Source organism: Caretta caretta, chromosome 8 (assembly GCF_965140235.1).
Source record: "Caretta caretta isolate rCarCar2 chromosome 8, rCarCar1.hap1, whole genome shotgun sequence".
NCBI lineage: Eukaryota > Metazoa > Chordata > Testudines > Cheloniidae > Caretta > Caretta caretta.
In genome coordinates this window covers 29,628,371-29,653,270 of record NC_134213.1, presented here as the reverse complement: position 1 = coordinate 29,653,270, position 24,900 = coordinate 29,628,371, and the positions used below count along the sequence as shown (strand labels likewise).

The 24,900-nt window shown below is 45.4% G+C and overlaps 1 protein-coding gene and 1 long non-coding RNA gene across 3 annotated transcripts in view; one reads left to right on the top strand and one right to left on the bottom strand.

The window, feature by feature from the left end:
• The window catches only part of LOC125640968 (rho GTPase-activating protein 7-like), a 154,305-nt gene that overhangs the window by 5,768 nt on the left and 123,637 nt on the right, over positions 1-24,900 (top strand). The gene's annotated exons all lie outside the window — the stretch shown is intronic.
• LOC142072971 (uncharacterized) overlaps positions 9,430-24,900 on the bottom strand; it is a 54,931-nt gene continuing 39,460 nt past the window's right edge. The window contains exon 3 of the long non-coding RNA XR_012669606.1: positions 9,430-9,681. This is a non-coding gene — a long non-coding RNA (uncharacterized LOC142072971). The remainder of the gene's footprint in view (positions 9,682-24,900) is intronic.

Sequence of the window (24,900 nt, the reverse complement as noted above, 5' to 3'; positions counted from 1 at the left end):
TTGAAAAAACAATTGGATGGCTGGATCACAGTGGGCACACAGCACCTGTGAACCTCACTGTACAAAATGGCCAGGGCAGCCAACTGAGTTCAGTAGATTTCTCACCAAAGGGGCTCCTATGGAGACTTGATTGTAATTTAAAGGTGTCCACCTCCAGTAGGCCCCCAGGTGAGAACTGTGGTACAAACCACTAGCTTTCCCCCCTGGGTGAAACCCTTCTTGGACAGAGCAGACTCTGTTGGGACAGAAGATGTAGCAGCATAAATGTTGCACAATGTAGCTTTCCCCACTGAACATTGATGAAACAAGAACTCATCTTGCTGAGACTTTCAAATCGTTGTTTCTGCTTAGACACCATCCAGGAAAAGCCAACAGGTCCCGGAACAAAGTCACATGCAGACAATGGGCTGTGAAGTTACATCGGGGTGATATTTCACTTATTGAGCCTCAAAATTACTTAGCCAGAATTAAAATAGATGGTTCCGCACTCTAGAAAGAGCCGATTATCTCTACTTCTGATTAAAAGTACTTCTATCCCTCTCTTCAGGACATAGGTAGCCTGTTGCTCAACAGCTGCAATTACTCTCATATGAAATAATCTTTATTATTTCCACTGGTGGGAGATGCTAGACGAGTTCTGCAGTTAAATAAAACATTCTGTTCATAAAATAAATACAAGCTCTATTGGCCATGACAGTAATAAATGTCCTAGTTACTTAAATTGGCTTTATAAATATTTTTCTTTAGGAAGCTTTGTGGGTTGTTGGTAGAACTGTCCACTGCTGACATAAATGGCTTGTCTTAACCTCTGCAGAGAAAGAGAAGAGATTTACACAGTATTTATCCCACTTACCACTTGTAAGATTTCTTATAAGTACCATTCTCCTTCCTCGGATGTCAATGGAAGGATTTAGAAGGGTCATTCCAGAGGAGAAAGTGTAGTTGTTCCCAGAGGTTACACAAAACTCTGTTAAGTGAGAACATTCAAATAGTTTTTGTCATGGCCCTGATTTAGCTCCTCCTGCTGGACACTCACCAGGCTGATGTGATTGGATCCCAGCACTTTTAGCTCCTCTTTGGTCTGTGTAGGCTCTAGGCATTCTCTATATATGGCCCCTAGGCTCACTCCCTGGTTACAGATTCTTTGACTGGTGTCCCTTTTTGGAAGCTGGACCATGGTGCAGCTGCTCAAGCCCCAAGACTCCCTAGTAACTTAAGCACAGCTTTCCAAGGGCTCCATCCTTTTAGGTACTCCAGCTTATAGTTTAACCCTTCAGGAATATGTGATAGCTGAGGCGAAATAGGACACAGACTTTGCAGAAGGATTTATAAAACATTCACTCTTTACTTTAGTCAGCACAAGAGATATATGTGTGTGGGCAAAACAATAAACATCTACACACCATTCCCTGCCTCAGTTTCCTTTCCACTCTTGAATGTTCTTTGGGATTTAGGTCAGTGTCCTTTCAGGGTTCTAATCCCCTTTCCTGGACCTTGTTCCTCCAGCTCAGGGCTTCTCCCCAGAGCATATATTCTCTTTTTTCTGACCAGCTTCGGCTAGTGCAGCTGTCAAATGGTCTTCTCTCTCTCAGAAAGTATGGCCCTTTGTGATTCCCAGAGTCTCTCATCATCTGAGTTTTTAAACACCAGTCCTAACACCTGGTTTGTTTGTTCCCCTTCTGGGGATTTTTCCACTCCTCCAACCCTCTTCTGTGCAGACCATCTGGAATAACTGGATTCTTCCAGCTCAGTCACCTTCCTTAGCACACCCATTTTCCTGCCAGAGCACAGTTCTTAATATTAATGACTTCATTTGTTTGTTCTGTAGCTTCTTCCAGACAGGAAGCGTAATAGGTGACAGGGTCAGTGTCAGCCAATGGCTGATTTACTGCACATTGAGGGGTGGAGTGAGGTGTCGAGTTCATAATATCAAACTGAGCTCATCAGTTGTGCATAGGAAGGCGCCCCAAATCACCAGTTTTGCTTCACAATAATCATGGGCCTGAGGTCCAAGTTCAGATCTGGATAGAGTTTTAGATAGCCTGCTCACCCCAAAGATTAGCAATGTTCAGATGTAGGCTTCTGTTTCTGCCCATTACCGAGATAGACCATGGGGTTTAGCCCCTCCCAGAGCAGCTCTACATGGCTACTCCAGTCATGATAGTGTTTAATAGGCTCACTCAATCCCTATGACTACAGATACTTCTCTGACCATAAACAAATCTTCCAACACTTCATATGTGACAACGAGCTTGGTTGTCATCCCAAACATTCCTTTTCCATCTGATTGCACCCTAAGATTTCACACAATGCACAACAAACAACTCTTTGCCATGGCATGTTATGATGGCCAAAAGCATAAGTGGATAAGTTCATGGAGGATAGGTCCATCAGTGGCTATTAGCCAAGAAGATCAGGGATGCAACCCCATGCTCAGGATGACCTTAAACCTCTGACTACCAGAAACCTGGAGTGGAAGATAATTGCTACAATTGCCCTGTTTTGTACATTCCCCCTGAAGCTCTAGTATGCTGGATCCAGGATACTGAGCTAGATGGACTCTTGTCTGACTGGTTTGTATGGCTGGTTTTAGGTTCCTGTGGTTTGGGGTATTAAAGAAAGGAGCACTTCCTTGGATGCTCACTGCATGAGGCTCACCTCTTTAGTGCTGCTGTGTTTATAAAAGATACAGCATATATCTTTTATACACAATAGGGCTGCTCCACTGATGTTAACCCTTTAGTGATTGCACACATCTATTGATTGGGATTATGGAAAGAAAAAAATGTCTGCTACCTCAGTGATTAATGAAAAGAGCTGTGTGAGATGTTCACAACAAAACCCCAATGCCAGTGAAACATAGCTGGGTTTGGAATCCATTATATGCTAGAAATGCCATCTACTTTTACTTGAAAAGCTTGCTAGCCTTCTGAGCCAAACTTATTGGGGCTGATTTTATTGTTTTGTGTCAAAACGAGGTGAAAGTTATTGGCTTAAGCACACTGAGTTTGGGGTAGATTTGGGGGGGGCGGTTATAGATGTGAGTTGTGATGTCCCACTACTGTGGGTTCCTTTGGGGAACCAAAGAGTCTATAAATCTAGGCTGTGATTTTCAATAAAGCCTTAAGAAGTTAAGGGCCCAGCAGCTAATTCCCTTAGGTTCCTTTGAAAATCACAGTGCTAAATTGATTCCAAAGTCCTTCTATTGAAGTAAACAGGTGCTTTGACTAGGTGTGGCCTGCAGAATTAAGCCCATTATTATTACCAGCAATTCTGGAAGAGCTCACTTTGGGCCCTGACCCTAAATCCATTGAAGACTACATTAGTGGGCCTTCGAATCAGGTCCTGTTTCCAGATGAGAAACCAAGAGCCTGGTGGGAAATATCTAGAAAGCATGAAAAGGATACAAGAAATGAAGTCAATATAAATCCTTTCAAAAAAATTTTTCCTTTACTTTGTATGGCACTGGCAGAAAAAAAGGGCAATTAAAAATATCTTTGGTATATATTTCTTTAAACAATCTCACTATCTCTGGGCATAAGACAATGACCTAGGGCTATAACTCCCTTTGATTTTTAAGACAAACTTCCTAGGATGGAGCACAGTGGAGCAGCCTAAATTTTGGCTTAAAAACTGAGGGTGTGATACCGCCCAGAGGTAATAAACAGGAAACATTGGCAAATAGAACAAATAAGGTGCCATCATGTTTGGAAATCTCCTAATGAAATCAGAGGGCCTTCATCCATTATTTCTCATGAGGAGTTTGTCACTCCTTTATATCTTGTAAGTGCATAACTTGTAAGTTGTAGGTGCACAACCAGCTGTTATCTGGTCCAGGAACATATTAAACTTCAACTGTGCTATGTCAGGTTTGCTGTCCAAGTTAAACAAGACAACTGGGAGTAGATGTCCCTTCCCCACAAGGAGTTTATAGACCTGCACATTGGAATCTGAGGGCCAGTGCAGCCCTTATTGTGTATTGTTTAATTTGGCCACTTAAATTATGGACTGGTCTCTCTGAATGGTGTCACATTATTTTTCACCTATGGCTGAACTTTTCTCTTTCCCTTCTCACTTTCCTATTGTACATGTTAAATCTGTTTGGTTTACAATGGTGACAAACAGAGAGGGAATGAAATCTTCAGCAAGATTCCATCTCTTCTTTGCAACTAGACCTACAGTTTGGAAATATAAAAAAGGGGGCTGTGTGAACAGAGCAATCTTTTCCCTGGAAATCAGCAAGTACAGTGAGTAGCAGTATCTGTCATGGAAACCTATCAGCAAAGAAAAACCATCATTCTTTCTTTACTATATATGTACAGAAAAAAATTCCCTTCTGATCTCTTTGGATGGCAGGGTGCTGGTGGCAGGAGACTTTAGTGACAGGTCTTTAACTTTGGAATGGGCTCCCTCCTTGCTCCGATGAAGCCTGGGATTTTTTACTTCAAGGTTTCTGTTGGAGATGAATAGGGTGTGTTGGCTGAATTAGGGGGATTATTGTTGGAAGGTGTTTTAACCATTGTTTCTTGTCGCTTTTATGGTGCATAGACTGGGAAAGGCCCTATGTAAATAAATACATACACTGGGCTCTTCTCATTCCAAATTCTCTCCTCTAAATTACTGAAGCTTAAATTGCTCATGTACTTCTCTAAATCTATCCTGTCCAGCTTCCCATCATGATTCATTGAAGTAGATGGAGGGTAGGCAGGTCATTTGAAAGCTAATTCCTATCACAACATGACCTTTAATAGAACATCATATGTTGGACATTACGGTCTCCCCTCTCTTACTAAGGAAGAGGTCAAGAGAAGCATCTTAATATTAATTAGTGGAAGTCTCCTCTTGGCCTTTGGTATATTTGTACGCATCATAAACTAGGCACTGCTCTGCTTGGGGGAGATGCAGAATGGCAGGGAGTGCAATAGATTGGAAATGAGGTACCTTGGCAGCATCTGCCTGCACAATGCCTAACTGTTCTATTGTCTCATTGTTAGGAGTATTAATTTACAAAATACAAATGAATAACAAGGGCTTTCCTCAGCAACAAAGAGCACTTTCTCCAGAGTGAAGGAGTACTTGTGGCACCTTAGAGACTAACAAATTTATTTGAGCATAAGCTTTCGTGAGCTACAGCTCACTTCATCAGATGCATGCATTAGAAAATACAGTGGGGTGATTTTATATACCCAGAGAACATGAAACAATGGGTGTTATCATACACACTGTAACAAGAGTGATCAGGTAAGGTGAGCTATTACCAGCAGGAGAGCGGGGTGGGGAGAAATCTTTTGTAGCGATAATCAAGGTGGGCCATTTCCAGCAGTTGACAAGAACATCTGAGGAACAGTGAGGGTGGTGGGGGGAGAGAAATAAACATGGGGAAATAGTTTTCCTTTGTGTAATGACACATCAACTCCCAGTCTTTATTCAAGCCTAAGTTAACTGTATCCAGTTTGCAAATTAATTCCAATTCAGCAGTCTCTCATTGGAGTCTGTTTCTGAAGTTTTTTTGTTGAAGAATTGCCACTTTTAGGTCTGTAATCGAGTGACCAGAGAAACTGAAGTGTTCTCCGGCTGGTTTTTGAATGTTATAATTCTTGACATCTGATTTGTGTCCATTTATTCTTTTACATAGAGACTGTCCAGTTTGGCCAATGTACATGGCAGAGGGGCATTGCTAGCACATGATGGCATATATCACGTTGGTAGATGTGCAGGTGAACGAGCCTCTAAAAGTGTGGCTGATGTGATTAGGCCCTATGATGGTGTCCCCTGAATGGATATGTGGATACAGTTGGCAACGGGCTTTGTTTCAAGGATAGGTTCCTGAGTTGTGTTTTTTTTTGTGTGGTGTGTGGTTGCTGGTGAGTATTTGCTTCAGGTTGGAGGGCTGTCTGTAAGTAAGGACTTGCCTGTCTCCCAAGATCTGTGAGAGTGATGGGTCATCCTTCAGGATAGGTTGTAGATCCTTGATGATGCGCTGGAGAGGTTTTAGTTGGGGGCTGAAGGTGATGGCTAGTGGCGTTCTGTTATTTTCTTTGTTGGGCCTGTCCTGTAGTAGGTAACTTCTTGGTACTCTTCTGGCTCTGTCAGTCTGTTTCTTCACTTTAGCAGGTGAGTATTGTAGTTGTCAGAATGCTTGATAGAGATCTTGTAGGTGTTTGTCTCTGTCTGAGAGGTTGGAGCAAATGTGATTGTATCGTAGAGCTTGGCTGTAGACAATGGATCGTGTGGTGTGGTCTGGATGGAAGCTTGAGGCAGGTAGGTAAGCATAGCGGTCAGTAGGTTTCCGGTATAGGGTGCTGGCTGTGCTGACAGAAAGTAGACGCAAGACCCCTGGGCTCAGAACACTTGGGATTTGATGCTTAAGCTTTTTTTTGAACAAAACCTTTCGGGTCAACAGTTCCTAGTTTCTTTTAAAGGGGCACGCACACATGAGGATAGATTCAGGCTTTAATAGTCTCGACTTTAAAATGTGTAGAAAGTAAGTGCAGGCTTGAGGCATGTTGTTTTCATTGCAGCATGTTAGTGTTAGCAGATATCAGGACTAAAGCTCACTGTGATTTTCAGTTTCCAATTACTCAAATACATGAAAAAAGCTGTGACATCAATTGCAACATAGTAGTGTGTTTGCTTAGAATAAAAGTAGTAACTTTTTGTCTAATGATGCTTATAATTGCAGTGAGCCTAAAGCCATGTGGATTAAAAAAACATTAAACAAAATTGTTTAAAACTCTTTAAATATTAGCAAGAAGTTGGGTCTAAACATCATGTCTGACACTCCTAAAGTCAGTGGGTTCAAATCCCTTCAGGAATAGCTCGTCTCTTCCAAGGAGAACACAATTCCATGCTGTTCATTGTATCTGGATCTTTCAGATGTGACCTTCAAACCCAAGTCATGTCTGTTCTCCATAGACATTTAGAGAGAGGGAAGAATTACGAACCTGCCTCCAAACACCCCTCAGTGGGGTTTTCAAATTCCAGATCTCTCTCCTGAGTCTATTTCTAATCCCATGGAAACTCTTATATCAGTGTGGGTTTTCTCATAGTATGTTTGACCAAAGATGTCCACCCTGCTCTGTTGTGCACCCTAAAAGTATGTGGTTGCCACTCAAGAGGTGGTGTAGGATGCATAGACAGTTGTTGGTAAAGTGACTTGGGATTAAGGGCCATATAGACAGTAAATGTAAAATGTTTTTGATCCTGTGATCAACTGAGCATGTTTGATAGTTTAGGTTCTTCTTCGAGAGATGTCCCTGTGGGTGCTCCACTTCAGGTCAAGATGCGTCCCAGTGCCTTCGATCGGAGATTTCCACAGCAGTTCCCCTACGGGCTGCGCACGCACTGTGCCTGCCTCTCGAGCTGTCAGTGTTTGAATAGCGTGTGCACAGCCTGGGCTCCTCAGTTCCTTCTCTACCCTCGCCGGCGAGAGACGGAGTTCAGCAGTGCTCTTCGAGACTAGCTAGTTAGTTTGTTTCTCAGTTTAGTTAGATAGTTTCAGTCATTAGAGTTCCTACTTAGATAAGTTACATTAGCTGTTGCATTTATTTCTTAAAGGAAAAAAAAAAGAAAAAATCTAAAAAAAAACCTCCGTGGTTTCAGACATGCCTGGCTCCCCAGGCTTCAGGAGATGCGCTTCCTGTAAGGATGCCATCCCCATCTCGGATGGGCATTCACAGTGCGTACGCTGTCTGGGGGAGTCTCGTGTACCCCCAAAATGCATCCACTGTAACAAATTTAAAGCACGGATCCTCAAGGACAGGGAGCTCAGGCTTAAAATGCTGCTCTGGAAAACTCCCTCAGACCTGCATCTGACCCTGGCCAGCAAATCTCTGTGACACCCTCCAGAGGCAAAGGAAAAGCAAAAGAAGGGCCAGCTTCCTCTCCCCTCAGGAGCTGTTCCTCGGGGAAAAAGTTAAAACCGGCTCTCTGGTCTCTGCTCACTGTGGCTGCGGGGCTCAGCACCTTCCACGCGGCAGGCACCTCAGGCACCGACTGTGAGATGGCTGCCCCGCTACATGGTGCCGAGGCTCAGGGCTTCCAGTTGCCCACCTCTTTCAGCTCTCCTACGGCCACCTTTGTCAGTACGGTGCCGAGAGCTTCTGCAGTGCCGACAGTACAAGCAGCGGCTGCGGCACTGTCCTTTGATCTTGCGGCACTGCTTTTACAGCCGCCGCTCTCAGCACTGAGCCCCCTGAGGTCTCCAGCCTCCCTTGCAGTGCCTACCTCAGGGGCTCCTACTCCACGGAGCCAGCTTGTGCCCCCGGGACATCCTTTGGTGCACCAGCAGATGCCCCAGCAGACTGCCTCCACCAGCTACCCCGGCACTGAGTCCTGGTCACTCAGCTCCCCTGCAGTTTTTACAGCCAGAGGAATTAAGGGTGTCCCATACTCCTGACTCTCCTCTTCTCGGCACCAATCTATCACCAAGACCTTTAGCACCCTACCTTCAGTACTCCCCTACCCCTTCAAGCCCCTCCAATGAAGTGTGGGAGGCTGAAGACAAGGAAGAGAAAGAGGAATATGATGACCAGATGTTTTCCTCTCAATTCTCTCCCCAGAGTCAGTTACCCACACCTGGGAGTTGCATTTCAGCACGATCTCCATATTCTCAAGGCTATCCACACTGGTATGGCAATCCCTGGATGGGACCACCTGTGCACCCCTCCCCTGGGGCAATGGCCATACTGGGGCCCATGGACCTACACCACACCACACTCAGGTCTTCCGCGGGCTGCCAGGAGGAAAGCTGTCAGACCCTCCCCACTGCCGGCTTACACTGAAACCCAGATAAGACCTGAAGTGGCCACCACCCCTACAGAGGACACTGCCCCGCATACCTCTTCTATAGCAATAACACCACAAGATGCCATGGTATCCCCACCATCTCCCGCTACTGATGAGCTTGCTCACTTTCAAGAGTTGTTTCACAGAGTAGCAGAAGAGCTCAATATTACCCTGGAGGAGGTACCTGAAACACACCACGAGCTTTCCGACATCCTGCAAGCTATGACCTCTTCCAAAATAGCCCTACTAATTAATGGGCCATTGTGGAACTTGCTAAAACTATTTGGCAGACCCCAGCTACAATAACACCCACTAGCAAGAGATTGGACCGCAAATATTTTGTCCCATCTAGGGGTTCTGAGTTTCTATTTACGCACCCCTCACCTAATTCACTAGTGGTCAACGTGGCCAATCAGAAAAACGAATCCCAGCACTTCCACTGCACTCCATCAGACAAAGATAACAAGAGACTGGACTCGTTTGATCGCAAAGTGTATTCTTCTTCCACTTTGCAATTTAAAGTAGTGAACTATGCAGTGCTCTTAGCAAAATATGACCACAAAAATTATGCCAAGGTAATGCAATTTATTGATGATGCGTCAGAGGATAAACGACAACAATTTAAATCAGTGGTGTCCGAGGGCGAATTGATCTCCCACACAGTTCTTCAAGCCACCCTCGATGCTGCGGATGCAGTGGCCAGATCCACAGCCACGGCTATTGCCACGCAGCGGTCCTCATGGCTTGCTTCTTCCTCCTTTCTGAAGGAGATACAGAATACGGTCAAAGATCTCCCTTTCGATGGAGACAAGCTCTTCACCTCTACAACCAATGAGGTCCTTCACTCCATGGAGGACTCATGGGCCACACTCCAATCCTTTGGCATCCAAACACCTGTCTCAAAGAAGAGACAATATATATATCAGCCATACCAATGATAGCTTTACTATACCTTTGCACAACACCACCTTTCAGACAATATGATACGCAACAACAACAACCACATAGGCCCAGGAACCAATGACATCGCCCTCTGCAAATAACGGCGACCCACCCTTCTAACCCAAATAAACAAATATGAAGTCTTGGTCGAGGGTATAGAAAACCTCGCACCCCCTCCAGCGCCAACTCCAACCAACCATTTTTTTGGACGCTGTTTGTGTCTGTTCCTGGCCAACCGGCAAACCATCACTACGGACAGATGGGTCCTGGAAATTATCAATTTGGGTTATGCCATCCCCTTCCTCTCCTTACCTCCCACTGACCCTCCCACCCCGTCCCCCTTCAGGGACCCCTCTCACGAACAATTGCTCTGTCTGGAGGTACAACATCTCATACATCTCGGAGCAATAAAGGAGGTACCCCCTCAACACAGAGGGAGAGGGTTTTACTCCCACTACTTCTTGACAGAAAAGAAAAACAGCAGTTGGCGCCCTATCCTCGATCTTCGACATTTGAACAAGTTAGTCAAGAAACAGAAATTCCAGATGATTACTCTCCCAATGATAATTCTGATGCTGAAGCAATGAGATTGGTTTTCAACCCTCGACCTCCAAGACACATATTTCCATGTATCTATCCACCCTGCCCATCGACGTTTCCTCAGGTTTGCTGTGGCAGAGCAACACTACCAATACAAAGTCCTCCCGTTTGGCCTCTCCAACCCACCACGTGTCTTCTCCAAGGTGCTAGCTAACATCTCAGGAAAAAAGGAATCCTCATATTTCCTTACCTGGACGATTGTCGCCTCAAGTCTCCCACTCAGTTAGAAGCAAACCATGCAACTCTTGCAACCCTTCACTGCTTCTGCACCTTGGGCCCGCAAATAAACAAAAACAAATCTACCTTACAACCTACCCAACAAATCGACTTCATCGGCACCCACTTCAATTCCACCACTGGTCTTGCATCTCTCCCCCAGGACAGATTCCACACAATGGGCATCCTTATTACCCAGATATGTGCCAGCCCACAGACTACAGTCCGAGACGCTGTACAGCTCTTAGGACATATGGTTGCTTGCACATTTGTGGTCACAAATGCTCACCTGCACATGCGATGCCTTCAGGGTTGGCTAGCCATGGTATACAAACCAAACAAGCACAGGCTAAATAGGTTACTAACTATGTCCCAGAAAGTCAAGGAGTCACTTCTCTGGTGGACCTCTCCCATCAACCTCTGCACTGGAATTCCCTTCTGACAAGATCCCCCTTCAATTACCATCACTACAGATGCATCCCTCACAGGATGGGGAGCACACATCGGCCACCTCACCACTCAGGGTCTCTGGGCCACTTCAGAAACCAAGCTTCACATAAATTTGCTAGAGCTCCAGGCTGTACGCAATGCCTGCCTCCATTTCCTTCCCATCATCCAAAACTACTGAATTCGAATCATGACTGACAACACTGCATGCATGTTTTGTGTCAACAGACGGGGGGAGCCTGCTTACACTCCCTCTGCACATAGGCAGTAAAACTTTGGAACTGGTGCCTTCAACACAACATCCATATCTCTGCCTCATACCTGCCAGGTTCTCAGAATACCACCACAGACGAGCTCAGCCGATCGTTCCCCATACAGCACGAGTGGGAACTCAATGACACCCTTCTTTCCAACATTTTCCAGACCTGGGGTTATCCCCAACTGGATCTCTTTGCCACAGCAACAAACAAAAAATGCCCGACATTCTGCTCCAGAGCAGGCCTGGGGAAACACTCATGGGGAGACACCTTTATGCCCCCTTGGACCGAAACTCTCATGTATGCGTTCCCACCAATGCCTCTATTGCACAGAGTAATTCAGAAGATATGAACCGACAGAGCCAACATCATTCTCATAGCCCCATCGTGGCCCAGACAACTGTGGTACCCCTTCCTCCTGAGCATGTCAGTCAACATTCGCCTTCCCTCACTCAGCAACCTCCTATCACAACGTAGGGGACTACTATTTCACTCCGACATACAACATCTCCACCTGAGGGCCTGGCTGATCAATGGTTCTCTAATGCAGAGTTAACATGTTTGGACCAAGTACACAGCAGAACACACAACATGCGCACTACCTACCTGCATAAATGGAAACGGTTCACATCTTGGTGCGCTGACAAGCAGACCTCTCCAGTTTCTGCTTCACTCCCACTGATAATGGATTACCTGTTACACCTCAAAACATCTGGCCTTTCTACGAGCTCACTCAAGGTCCATCTCGTGGCAATCACCGCCTTCCACTATAAGTTTGACAATGTAACTGTCTTTGCCCATCCAATCACCAAAAGGTTCCTGAAGGGTATCCAGACTTTATACCCAGATGTGAAACCGCCTGCTGCACCTTGGGATTTACACCTAGTCCTCAAAATCCTGATGGATACACCCTTTGAACTGATGGCTACCTGCTCCCTTCTCCACCTATCCATGAAGACCGCCTTCCTCATAGCAATCACGTCTGCCAGAAGAGTAGGAGAAATGGGGGTGTTTATGGCGGACCCTCCATATACCACGTTCTTCCGTGATAAGGTCACACTCCGAACCATCCAAGGTTCTTACCTAAGATACACTCTTCCTTTCACCTCAGTGAGCCTATACAGCTCCCAGCATGTTCCCCAAAACCTCACACTAATGCCTTTGAAACAACAGTGCACTCTCTTGATGTTTGCAGAGCATTATCCTTTTACCTGGATAGAAAAAAAATCATTTAGGAAAACCGCCAGACTTTTTGTCTCTACTACTCAGGGCTCACAAGGAAATGCTGTCTCTACACAGAGACTTTCCAAATGGATTGCTGACTGCATATGCCTTTGTTACCAACTCAGGCAAATACAACCTCCTATGTCAATTAGAACACACTCTACCAGAGCTGTCTCCACCTCCACAGCCTTTCTCCGTAATGTCCCACTGTCTGACATATGTAAGGCAGCTACCTGGGCATCGAACCTTACCTTCACTAATCACTATGCTCTCATCCACACTGCAGCATCTGACACCAGATTGGGTACAGCTGTCTTGTCAACAGCCTTCTTGCCTCATCCGAAGTCCCAACCATCCTAAGGGATACTGCTTTTCAGTCACCTGAAGTGGAGCACCCACAGGAGCATCTCTCTCTCGAAGAGGAGGTTACTCACCCTGGGCAGTAACTGACATTCTTCAAGATGAGTGTCCTTGTGGGTGCTCCACTACTCGCCCTCCTCCCCTCTACTTCGGAATTCGTGATTCATTCCGTTGTAGAGAAGGAACTGAGGAGCCCAGGCTGTGTACACGCTATTCAAACACTGACAGCTCGAGAGGCAGGCACAGCCCATAGGGATACTACTGTAGAAATCTCTAATCGAAGGCACTGGGACGCATCTTGACCTGAAGTGGAGCACCCACAGGGATACTCATCTCGAAGAACATCAGTTACTGCACAGGGTGAGTCAACTCCTCTTACATTGAAGAAGGATGGTGAAAATCAGACATAATACATTTCTCACCCTGTTAAAGAATGGTTCATAGTGTCATTTCCCTTTACTCAGTGCAATATAAAGATACTGGTAAGCTATCATAACTGACCTTGGTCATGCCTCAGGTATTATTAGGCCTTCTCATTAATGACTTGTTAAACCAATGCTGAGAGTACAAAAAACAGCCAGAACTCTCTCCTGCATAATATTATCACAAATGTTCTCAATTTAAAACTATGTTGTGATAAATCTTCCCAGGGAAGAAATCAGGGGAACTAATCAATGCTCTTCTTCTTTTTTAGCATGATTGTTTTAACAAAGGGTTAAAAACTATAGGGTCCCCATCCCCGCCAACAAAATAACATTCTTATCCCTTGGAAGTGGCTTGTGGTCCCAGTGATTCAAAGAAACTTCTGTCCTGTAAACACTGTTATAAATGTTGGGTCAGACTTCCTCTTACCCTAGTCAGTTGGTTGTGATCTGTATAATACACTCAGCATTATAGACGACAGTGACCCACTCCATATGTTATGCTTTCTGTTGTAACTGTGGGGAAAAGAACTTTCAACCCTTACTCCATTGCACTGTTTTGAGAAAAGAATGAGTTATAACAAATACAGCCATGTGGAGGGGTTTTGAACTGATAGTAATGATATATGAAAAGCTAACAGGATATGAAAAATTACATTTATTTAGCACCCTCCGAGCACCACTTCATTTAGTGCAGCATTCTCTCCTGGCTCCCCTCCATGCAGCGTGAGGTTCAGATCATGTTTGAAGAAGGAGAAACTCCTACAAATAGTTGCCGTTTCAAATATTTGTTACTATTCTGGTCCATAATGTAAACTGCAGTGAGAGCTTGCGAGGGGAGGAAAAGCCAAAGCCTTCACCATAAATCACTTTGTTGTGCCAGTTGAACCAACCTGTGGAATGAAGGGCTCAAGAGTGAAGATTTAACAGAATATTCAAGGTTTGCTCCTTCTCATATAAATCATTAGGTTCTGCTGAACATAGGAGGGTTCCACTCAAACCCCTGCTGGACTAGCAGGAGGTGAAAGTTGTGCCCATGTTGCTTCATTTGCCATTAATTTTGATTTAAGTTGAGGAAAAATTATACCTATCCACCACACCAGGGACTGATTCCAAAGCCCTGTACAGTCAATGGCAGACTATCCATTGTTTCCATTGGGCTTTGACTTAAGCCCTCCTTGTCCTGACAGCTGTTATATACTACCTCTGTAGTGGAATATCCACCCAGATACATGACAATCCTTCCCTCCCTCCTGTACCCCCTCAAAAAAAAACCCAACACACTTTGGCAGCATGGAAATCTAAGCTGTAAAATATGCCTTAAGCCCCGTCACATTTATTTCCTCTACGTTCCCCACATGCTAAGGCAAATAGATGGCTTGCAAAGTAATTTTTGTCTTGATTTTCCATGGGGGTTCAGTTTGATTTATGACATGATACAAGCTAAGTTTTCATAGTGCTGTATCTGGTCCCTTTACAAATCAGCAACGTAAGATCATGAGGTGTTAATGATGTCCATATGGGTAATGGGCAAGAGTATCTACTTCTGCTCAAATCTGAATAATTTACAAGAGGAAGGGAAATAAGAAGATCCTTTTCTCTTCTACTGTTCTACCATACTTATGGTATGATGGGATAACATGATTTTGGCAATTAATTGATCTTTAAATATTCATGGTAAATAGTCCCAATGGCCTGTGATGGGATGTTAGATGAGATGGGATCTGAGTTACTACAGAAAATTCTTTCCTGGGTATCTGGCTGGTGAATCTTGCTCATATGCTCAGGGTTTAGCTGATCGCCATATTTGGGGTCAGGAAGGAATTTTCCTCCAAGGCAGGTTGGAAGAGGCCCTGGAGGTTTTTTGCCTTCCTCTGTAGCATGGGGCACGGGTCACTTGCTGGAGGATTCTCTGCTCCTTGAAGTCTTTAAACCACAATTTGAGGACTTCAATAGCTCAGACATAGGTGAGAGGTTTTTCATAGGAGTGGGTGGTGAGATTCTGTGGCCTGCGTTGTTTTTGCAGGAGGTCAGACTAGATGATCATAATGGTCCCTTCTGACCTTAATATATATGAATCTATGAATCTATGTTTAAACACAATCTAACTATCCTTGGATGGGAAGCCCACTAGATCTCTCCTTCCTCCCCACATTCACTTTATTATACCATCAGGGCTCCAACTAGGAGGAAAGGTTGTCTATTTTAAAATGAAATTACAGTAGATTAGATATTTAAATTTTGACAGGGCATCTTTTCCTCCTGGCTCTCCCTCAGTTCAGGCCCTGGTGATCTGTACTGAAATAAAAGTCCTTCAATTCTTTTGCCAGTTCTTCTCCAAGTTTAGATAGAAGTGTGAATTGGATAACCAAAATATCTAGATAAATATTAGATGCAATGAATATCTTTGGCCACTGGGTGGTGATGTTACATGGCATTAAATATTAGAGTGTGGTTAAGAAGGATGTGGAGGGAAACAGTTGTGCCAGGTGAGCAGCAATTCACACTTGCTGGGATTGTGCTAGTAAGGACCTGAACTCTGATTTCCTCAGAGAATTAGTGAATAGTTTTCCTAGCATTGCTATGGTGGTTAGAGCTGGGCATTGATATCGTATGATGTGTGGGACACTCATGTATAAACAGTGCTGCGAAATCTTAGAGAGTGGAAATTGTGAATGGATCAATAAATTGTGCTCTGAGAGCTGACTCCTGTCCCCTGCTGTGCTGATGCACTAGAGGAGAAGACCATCCAGGGAGCTTCCTACTTCACCCCATGCCAGCCCTCATACAGCATCACCCAAGAGTCATACCCTTGTGAGTTAGTGGGGGTGTCCAGACCCTTACCTGAACAGTACTCCTGCTGTAGTCCACACTAAACTTTAACCAGGATATGCTTTGCTTCTGTCCCAAGGACCAATATAATGCATTGGCTGCACAGCCCATCCCTTGGTTGTTCATAAAGAATCCTGCCCTGGCTAACAGGAGTCCCCATGCAGAAGATACACAGGTCCCTCTTGATGAACTATACAAAGATGGTTTTCCCCTTTAAAAGTTAAGTAAACAAAGAGGACTGGTTTCTCCACTTGGGCACTGGTCTTTTTCCAGAACATCTCCATACATTTCTGAACTGCCTGCATTCAATCTATAATAAGAAGTGGGCCAATCCACTGAAACCTAGTGTCCCTGAAGTTTGGATCCAGACTGAGTTAGAACGTTCCAGCTCCGACCCACCTCTAGTAGTCCTGATTTTCAGAGACCGCGAGCACCCAAAAAGCTCTTATTGGTTTCATACAGTGACAACATCTAGCAGCTTCTGGTTACCCTGAGGCCTCTTCTCTCTGGCTGTACTGTACCAGCTGATCATACACCTGGTCTCAATTCAACTAGGTTTGTTTCCAAATATGCAGCTACGAGCAATTTCTCACTTTGGGATGATACATTCTATGTTGACTCATTTAGACCCATGTGACCTTCAAGAATAGACAATTGCTTACACAAAATGCTGGACTGTGAGAAAGTAACTAGCATGGAAATATTTTTAAGATGCTGATTGTGAAAGAGGAATTGTGGTCAGTATTTTCCAATCGGCATTAGACATGGCACATTCACACAACTTCACTACATTGTCCCTCGCTTTGCAACAGCCCAAACAAACAATCAGTGGTGCTGGCTCTGTCTCCTGGTTGAAGAACAGGGTGGGTCTCAGGGATGTGTCTGACTTTGGCAGGGAAAAATGGCAAAACACGTAGTGCAGAGGAGCCCAGAGGAGCATTGCTTGGCAAGCACGGAAGCAGTGAGCACTGGTGGCCAAAGAGTTAGGGCCAGGAGCAGAGATAGTGAGGTACATTTCCTTTTAAATTAGGATGAAAATCAGTAACTGCTGCTCTGCCACGTGGGGCACTACTCAGTGAAGAAAAATGAGAAAACCAATCATCCCACAGCTGTTGCCAAAGCAACCCTTCCATCTCTCGCATGGAGGATCCGCCCTGCACAGGACAGAGTCCAGAAGGGGCACCCAGCATCCTCAAGAAGAAGAATTCAAGGAGAGTGCTTGTTTGTTTTATGAAAATAATGGGACACAGCGATGAGAGACTTACAAGGAAGGCATCTAAGGAAGTTCACAGTGCTGAAATACTAACCTTGAACTGCTATCACAGAAGAAGGTTGAGGCTCCTACCACAAGAGAGGAATAAGAGCCTCATAAGAGGAAGAGGTGTTTGGGAGCTGAAAACCCTGGAGGACCGAGTGTTCTCCTGGTGTGTGAATCTGGCCCTGCTACAGTGTATTCACAGGCACCCTTTTCATTCCGGTTCTCTCCAGAATGCCAGCACCAATGCAGGCAAAATACCACATCTATTGATGAGCTGACCAGTGCTCTTTCCACATAACTATGGGAATGCAGTGATTTGCACTAACTCTATTCATTACAATTTGAAGGCAGATACATTAAAAAGATTACAGTTCTTTCTTTGTAAACAGCCTAAAAATATCCCCTTGTTTTTTCTCTGATAACTCTGGACTTCAGAGTCCGAGATTGAAGTGGGGGGCGGGGGAGAGTCAGGCTGTCTTCCTGGGGGGGTAAGCCTTTCCCAGTCACGTTTAAAGAATAGAAGAAGCTCAGAAATTCACATTATAACCTTTGATCTTAGAAACAAAAGGGCCACCTCATTCAAATTCTCTCCTGTGTTCTTGTGAACTCTAGAAAGCCAGGGCATGTTTGTTTAGTTTTCTCTGAAATCATTACAGTTCTGAATTTACAGGCTAGTCTGTTGAGAGAGCAGTACACACACTTTAAGAAGATGCTCAGTGTTGCCAACTCCTGCAGTTTCATTGTGAGTCTTCATGCAAAATCTGGAGCTTTTCTTTAAGCCTTAACTCCAAACTGTTCCAATTATGTGAGAATCTCAGCTTTCATTTAAAGGAAAACAATAAGTTCCTAGCTCTCACTGTTGCAGAGAAAAGTTTGAAAACATGACCCAAGTGCACCCTAAAGATTCAGAAACCAGAAGGCAAAGAAAAATAAGCTGAAACATATAACTTTTTAAAATCTTGTGATTTTTAAGCCACTGTCATGGCTTTGGGGGCCTGACTCATGATATTTGAATGCTTGGCGTTGGCAATACTGCATTCACACTGCAAATGTCATAGGAACAGAAGGGATTTCCATGGTAACACATTGCATCTTCATGAATAAACTGGTCATTGCTTAGAGATCTTATGTCACCTTCGATGGTAGGTATTGTAGTAATTGCAAACTTGCTTAGTTGTTACCCAAACTAAAATTAACATACTGGTCTTCTCCATACTGTATTGATCTCAATGGCAGCCTGCTGGGTTTTAGTCCCAGCTTTGTCACTGGCTCATTCTGTAAGTTGGGGCTAACCATTTTACCTCTGTGAGCCAGTGTATTCCTCTTTAAAACTTACCTACCTTGTTGGAGCAGGCTCGGTGTAAGAGTTTGACTGTTGTTGCAGAAGAGTTGGGAGGGGACTGTGGAGCTGCCAGCCTACTCTAAGGTTTTGTCTTCCTTTGCGGCAGCATGTAGGGTACGTGTAGTTACGTGCTGCAGTGAAAGGCAGGCTGTCCCCACGCTTGCCTCTGCAGTGGGTAGCTACACGCAGCAGTGAAAGGTTCCAGTGGGAGGAGGCAGCTGGGAACATTCCTCATAATTTACACCGCTATTTATACCTAGGTGTGCAATGTCTGCACTCTGCATGCTGCTGTAAGTGTAGATGTACCTTCACTGTAAGAGGGTCTAGGGAGATAGATAAACACACACTTCGGAATAGCACACACTGCATGATGAGCTGAGGACTCACCCTATGAGAAAAGTTGGAGAGAAGTGGGTGCATATGGGTGGATACAAAGTATACACTTCCTTCCCCCTGCAACACTTTAGATTCTAAAATATGAAATAGTTTTTTTTTTAAATCTAGTTTGCCTTTGACTACATATTATTAATTATTTTATGAATTTCATTCAGTTTGGCCAATGAAAATAGTCTTTTGTTTGTAGTCAATTTCGTTATCTGGTTTTCGTGCACTAACACCGCACCACAGTGTTTTGTGCTGCAAGCATATCAGAGGAATACTTAAATCCAGACAAAACTATTTTCCTTGAAGCTTGGGAGAAATTTATATAAACATTTCTATGAACATTAGCATTGTAAAACCTTTTCTTATGGGGTAAGTAGTGCATAACATAGACAGGACACTCCTAGATTCCAAGTTTGTCATGAAAACAGAACAATTCTGTAGAGGGAAGCTGGATGCAGCATTGTGCTGTGATAAGGATCCATGCTTCACATGAATGGAAGCACACTGTGGAGATCGGGGGTGAAATCCTGGCCCCATAGAAGTCACTTAGAGTTTTGTCAGTGACTTCAGTAGGGCCAGGATTTTATCTGGAAACTTTATGTATTTGAGGGAACATTGAAAAATCAAAGGTATTTGCAAATCAATGTTTTGTAATGGGATGTAATACCAGCAGCAGAGGAAAGGTTGCTTGATTGAGGTCTGTGTGTCCTAACCTTCATATTGCAATAAATTTAAAGGGTGAGAGAATTTCTTCCCCCAAATTGTCATATCTTTGTAGGCCCAAGTAGCCATCCCATTCTGGAGCACTTGATGTGTCTGCCTTCTCAGGAGACAGTTATCGGTTTCCTTCAGCAAAGAGGAGCACATCTGTTCTGATTTATAGACTTCGCTTCCTGATCTGGGATATGGAATAGTACAGAATTGTACTAGTAAAGAAGCTCATTTTGTGTCCCTGCCAAATGGATTAACATGGTTCCTGCCTGGATATTCTCATGAACATTCCACTAATTATTCAGAGGGACAATGATTTTCTTCTCATTACCTGTCTTAAGGCATCACTTTCAATGAATCAGCCAATTGCATACATACTCATGTCCCTAGGCCCACTGATTATTTTAAGGGGGAAGGGTCATGCCTTTAACTTTACAACTCTTTAAGAGTACTTGGTAAAAACAAGTGTGTGGGGGAAGGAGGAGGGGGTGTAATCCTGATGGATGTAGCATTCATTAGTAAAATAAATTATTTTCACATAGCAATCAGGGTCTGCAGTTTCCTCTGGGAAGGAAACTCAGCTGTGTTTCCATGCGCTGAAGGAAGCTTGGTATACTAAAAACTTTCACATTGAATGATATTCTAAGGGAAAAGCACACCAGGGAATTGTAAGTGGGTAGTGCTTTTCCTTCTATGTGCTCTTGCACAGGGCTTTGACAAGCAGCCGTACTTAGGCCCTCATTGATACTGTTGTTCCCATTAACTGTACTCAAATCTCTAAGTAAAGCAGAGGTGTTTGTTTTTAAACAGCCACCTCCTCCCCTTAGCTGCTAATCCCCTAAATCATTTGGAGCAGAATGAACATGTAGGTGAACATATAAGGTCATCCAACGTTGACTGGAGCCCATGCTTGAAGAATTCTTTGAATACCTGGTGGGCAATATTAAAATGGATGTTGAGGTAGACAGGACTCCCCTGAAAAGCATGCAGGACTGGGATGGGAAATAATCCTGCTTTCTGGACCAAGAGACTAGCTTGGGCTATGATTTTCTGGACCCCTGAAATTTAGAGAAGATTAGGGATTTAGAAAGACCTTGAAGGAGGGAGTTGTAATAGTCATGATGGGGAATGAATAAGTATCGCAGTGGAGTCAAGGCCAAAACTAGGAAGAATTCTGGCAATGCTGGAGGGAGGCAGAGATAGACAGATCTACAGATAAGGGAAATGTAGGAGGGAAAAAAAAGTCAGAGTCAGGGATTAATCCAAGATTCCTGACCTTGGGAACAAAGGGAAGGTCTGAGTTAGACATTATGATAGTGCATTCAGAGACACAGAGAACTTTTCCCCAGGAAAACTTCAATCTTTGAAAGTTATGGAGTAAATAAAAATTGACAGTCAGGAAAAGAGTCAAACAGCAAAGCAACAACTGCCTTGCCTTCGTCAGAGCCTAAATTGGGAATTCCTGGCTAGCAGGGATTGTCAAGTGCTTGCTTCCTTAGCAGGGTTGCCTTGAGCTCTAAGGTGAATGGAAGGAAGGCGAAAGAGCATCTACGCTCCTTTTCCTTATGATGATCAGAAAAATAGTTTAGGGTTTGTTTGGGAATGAACTTGCCTTAGTGTTCCAAATTTTGTGTCTGACACAATCCCACACCCATCTAGTAATGTACTGCAGTAAGAAAAGTGGTCTCAGCAAGAAAGAGGGCCAAGATAGTGGAACTATAGTGTCCCGAACAGACATTACCATTCCTGGAAATGTAAAAACACAGTTTCTGTTATAAACACCTAGAGCAAGGATCGGCAGCCTTTGGCCTGCAGCCCACCAGGGTAAGCCCCCTGGTGGACTGGGCCAGTTTGTTTACCTGCCGCATCCACAGGTTCGGCCGATCACAGCTCCCACTGGCCACGGTTCACTGTTCCAGGCCAATGGGGGCTGCAAGAAGTGATGTGGGCCGAGGGATGTGCTGGCCGCTGCTTCCCGCAGCCCCCATTGCCCTGGAGCAGCGAACTGTGGCCAGTGGGAGCTGCGATTGGCCAAACCTGTGACGCAGCAGGTAAACAAACCAGCCTGGCCCGCCAGGGGGCTTACACTGGCGGGCCGCGGGCCAAAAGTTGCCAATCCCTGATCTAGAGGGTGATTGTGGCACTTGTGGGAACAAACTGAGGTGTCCAGGGTGAATCACTACTACTGCCTGCTCACAGCAGCAGGGAGTCTTGTCTGTGCCCGCCAAAGAAAACTCCCCAACTACTGGCTGCTGGCAAGACAAGCACTCTGCTCCAGGGTCCACGAGCCCCACTCTTTCCCAGCCTAGCAATTTACACATCCCACTTTGTTACACTTGAGTGCCCTCAGTCCCTTGTCTTCTGGACACTCACCAATCCACAGCCTCTGTGGAAACAGTGCACCCCAGTTCACTGGTTTCACCTCTGTTCAACATGATCCTTAGCACAAGGTACTTAGACATGTCTAGAGTAAAACCAAATTGAAGTTTATTTAACATAGCATGAGATAGAGATTCATATAAAAGCAAGTTCAAGGGTTTTGAAACATAAGGTTACACGTAGAAGAAAAACATAGAACACAATCTATAGCCTATATTTATTAATAAGTTATTTCCTGTCTAATAAGGTATTTCTAAGCCAATGGTCAGTGCTTGTCCAGTCCAGAAAGCTGGGATCCACCTTTCATGAGACACATCTGCTGAGAGAGTGTTTCCTCCATAATGTGCCCCTTCTCCTTCTCTTATACAGTTACAGACTATTGTCTCTAAGCCAGGATGTCCCCTACTTAGAGACTTTTCTTGGGGGTCTTTTGTCTTTTTTGTAAATGCTTAAGCCTGCATCTGGTCCAGACTGTCAACACAGAGGTTGGGCTGGATTCACAGATGTCGATTGTTCTCAGTGTTGATTGAGTCAGCTCTGAGACTTCCCTGCATCAGGTGACAAGTTTCACTTCCAACAGTTTTGGAACACAGTATCCTACATGTTACATAACTCCTACAGTCCCTGGCTGCAGGCCAGCCCCCACTAGCCCCAGCCCACAGCAAGGGCACCAGATCCCTCCCAAAAGTGGGGGGGGCCACGAGCCCCCACCAACGGTGGAGGCAAAGGCAGCTCCCTGCCTTGTCCAGGGCAGGTGGAGGGACCCAGGCTCCCCAGAGCTGCCCTGCAGCTCTCCCTGACCCGGCTCCAGCTCGGGGGGGTGGAGAGGGGAGGGGAGGTCTCAGACCTGAAGCCCGGCCATTATAAGAGCCAGGTGGGCAGCTGTGGGAGCCACAGCGGACCTGCCACCTGCCCATGGTTCAGTGCATAGAATTTATAGATGTGGTACTGTACTTTACACAGGCCAGGGCATATCTCCTGGAATCGAGATTCGGGGCCCTGGGTGACAGCATTTGAAGTCTCAGGCAGTTCCCCACCAACACAGCAAGGAATTGCCAGAAACTCCTGGGACACATGGCCGCTTGTACCTATGTGGTGCAACATGCCAGGCTCAGACTCCGGCTGCTCCAATCGTGGCTAGCCTCAGTGTGTCGACCAGTTCGGGACAGTTTGGACAAGGCTCTGACTCTGCCCCGTCCAGTCCTCAACTCCCTCCTGTGGTAGCTTGACCTGCAGGTAGTATGGATGGGGATCTCCTACACCAGTCTTTAGCCATCTTTCTTGCTGTTGATGGACGTGCCAGCCTTGGGTTGGGGCACACATCTGGGAGACCTCAGGATACAAGACCTGTGGTCTCAGGCAGAACTTGCTCTCCACATCAATGTCAGAGAGCTGAGAGTGGTGTGCCTAGCATGCCAGACTTTCTGAGTGCACTTGGCAGGGTGTATCAGACTTTCTGAGTGCACTTGGATGTGTATCAGTTATGGCAGACACCACCACGGTGATGTTTTATATCAAGCAGGGGGTGCACACTCCTCTCCCCTGTGCCAGGAAGCCCTCATTCTGTGGGACTTTTGTCTAGCTCATTCCATACACCTGCATCATACCTCCCTGGAGTACAGAATGAGTTGGCAGACTATCTCAACAGGTCATTCCATGGCCACAAGTTGTCCCTGCACCCGGACATCGCGAACTCCATCTTCCAATGGTGGGGTTTTCCCCAGATAGACCAGTTCGCCATGCAATGCAACAGGAAGTGTCAGCAGTTTTTCTCCTTCCTGAATCACAGCCCAGGCTCCATCTCAAACACATTCGTCCTCCCGTGGGGGGGACCATCTCCTATATACATTCCCTCCCATCCCTCTTGTTCACAAGGGGCTCCTCAAAGTACGGAGGGAAGACGCTTCAGTGATATTAATAGCCCCAGCCTGGCCCCACCAGCACTGGTACACATCTCTCCTGGCAATGTCCATGGAAGCCCCAGTCACCTTGCCACTCTTCCCGGACTTGTTAACTCAGGATCATGGCTGTCTCCAGCACCCGAACCTCGAGTAATTGCACCTCACTGTGTGGAAGTTCCATGGCTGAACCCGATGGAGCTCTCCTGTTCAGACCCGATCAAACAAATCCTCCTTGGCAATAGGAAACCCTCCACCAGAACTACCTACCTGGCCAACTGGAAGAGGTTTTCGATCTGGTCAGCGCAACACTGTCTGTCTCTGACACTTGTGTCCATACCCCTTATACTGGATTACCTTCTCCGTCTTAAGCAGCAGGGGCTGCCCATGTCATCAATAATGGTTCACTTGGCTGCCATCTCTGCCTTCCATACAGGTGCAGGGGGCCAGTCAGTCTTTGCCAACCCTATGGTCAATCGTTTCCTGAAAGGTCTTGACAGGCTATATCCACATGTCTAACAGCTGGTCCTGGCCTTTCCATCTGGCCATCTGGTCCTTTCCAGACTGACGGGGCCACCCTTCAAACCGCGGGCGACATGCTCTCTGCTCTACCTCTCGTACAAGGTGCCATTTCGGGTAGTGATAACCTCAGCCAGGAGGGTGTCTGAGCTCAAGGCCCTAACATCAGAGCCTCCGTACACTGTGTTCTACAAGGACAAGATTCAGTTCAGACCTCATCCAGCATTGCTCCCTAAGGTTGTCTCCCAGTTTCAAGTCAACCATCTTTCTCCCAGTTTTCTGGACATCTTTCTCCCAGTTTTCTTCCCTAAGCCACATGCAA